The sequence below is a fragment of the Lactuca saligna genome, chromosome 6 (assembly GCF_052625555.1).
Source record: "Lactuca saligna cultivar CGN05327 chromosome 6, ASM5262555v1, whole genome shotgun sequence".
Lineage (NCBI taxonomy): Eukaryota > Viridiplantae > Streptophyta > Magnoliopsida > Asterales > Asteraceae > Lactuca > Lactuca saligna.
In genome coordinates, this window is record NC_136422.1 from 165660566 (window position 1) to 165662269 (window position 1704).

The following is a 1704-nucleotide window of genomic DNA, read 5'->3' on the forward strand; positions in this document are numbered from 1 at the left end:
TTTCTCTCTCTCCCTCTCTCTCTCTCTCTCTCTCTCTCTCTCTATATATATATATATATATATATATATATATATATATATATATATATATATATATATATATGTTTCCTCATTATAACACTTCATCAACATTAATATATACCTTCAAATAGATGAAAATTTATTATATTTATCAAAAAATTGTTGTAAAAGTCTGTAATATAAATACATGTATATACAAGCGGAAAACAATCAAGAATACATTGGATCTAATAAAAATAGATTCAAATTATACACATAATACATGGGAAATTTTATTATTTACATATTTGACAAAAATACAAATATGACAACTACTAAAACTTGGGAAATTTTATTATTTCCAAATTTGACACAAAATACACATATTATACATAAATGAAAACTATTAAAACTTGCTAATCTAAATGTACATACAAAGAGCGTATACAATTCTACACACAAAATAAACATCTTTTTATACACAAAGATAACCACATATTGTGTTCTTTGTTTTAGTGGATGCTGTCAGGAACAACCCCCTCACACCCATCCTCTTCTTCATTCCCTGTAAATCAGATCCATCCATACACTCAACCACAAACTAATAAAATCACAATCGAAACAAGCAACAACAATTAAACCCTTACAGTAAATTTGTGTCTGCTTGTATCTTCATTCCCAGCCAAGAACAAATGGATTCTTCCTTCCCATCAAATTCACAGCAGAAAAACCAGTGAATCCTTCCCCTCTTCGCCTATCACAAACAAACCCAAACATCCATTTGGTTTCTTCCATCGATTTCTATAAATAATAATAATAATAATAATAATAATAATAATAATAATAATAATAATAATAATAATAATAATAATAATAATAATTAAAAAAAACGGAGATACCTTCTGCGTTGAACTCCAAGCGCCAAACAATCTATCTTAGAACCTTTTCTTCCTTCCATCGGTCCTGCTGCCAAACCGTCCACAACTTAGACATCGCAGCTTGCCTTGCCCCCATCAAAAAGCTCCTTACGATTCTGCCTTCGCTCTCCCTTGCGAACGGTCAAAGACCGGAGATCCTTTGCCCTTCGCTCCGTTCTCTGCTGTTCTCATCAACCAAAAAGCCCCGAAAGTCTCGCCTTGCTGCTACCACTGCTTGCAAAGCCGTGCCTCACACCTTGCAACCGGAAGAGACGAGGAAGGCTTCGCTGCTTTCCCCTTTCCTTCTCTTTGGTCTCACCTGACCCTCCCTCTTCGCACCCTACCGACGGAGAAGCAAGAGCTCAGCCCCGCGGCTCCTTTCCCTTCGTTGCGTTGACTCGTCGCTATCGATCGACCTAGGACCTCCGGGATTAGCCGCCTGCGAGCCTTTCTTTACTTCCCCTCGCAAATCGCCAACCACCGTCGAAACCCCAAATCATATTTGCCTTCGATTTTGTTCTTGCCTCCAATCTACTTGCTACTACTTTCGTTCATCCATTGGATACCCGATCAAATGAAAGAGACGGGGTCTTAAAAGCCCTAAATAGCTTGTGAAAGGACCAAAATACCCCCACTATTAAATCTTTATTCAATATCAGTCCTAATCTCCAAATAATATTCCTATTTATTAAAAAACAACCCATACTTTGAAAATTATCAGCCAAAGCGGTCATATTTACGTAAGAAGTTACATACCAGCCCTATAATTTGTTCAAGTTACACAATC

The 1704-nt window shown here is 36.4% G+C and overlaps 1 long non-coding RNA gene across 3 annotated transcripts; it reads right to left on the bottom strand.

Moving 5' to 3' along the window:
- Positions 1 to 333: 333 nt before the first annotated feature.
- LOC144999954 (uncharacterized) lies at positions 334 to 1491 on the bottom strand. Of its 3 annotated transcripts, XR_013661062.1 has the most exons (3): positions 900 to 1491; positions 648 to 801; positions 334 to 565 (listed from the first exon to the last, which is right to left on the bottom strand). It is a non-coding gene; the product is annotated as an uncharacterized LOC144999954 (long non-coding RNA). The 3 variants fall into 3 exon arrangements; XR_013661061.1 differs by having other exon boundaries at positions 334 to 754; XR_013661060.1 differs by having other exon boundaries at positions 334 to 801.
- Between the last annotated feature and the right edge of the window lie 213 nt (positions 1492 to 1704).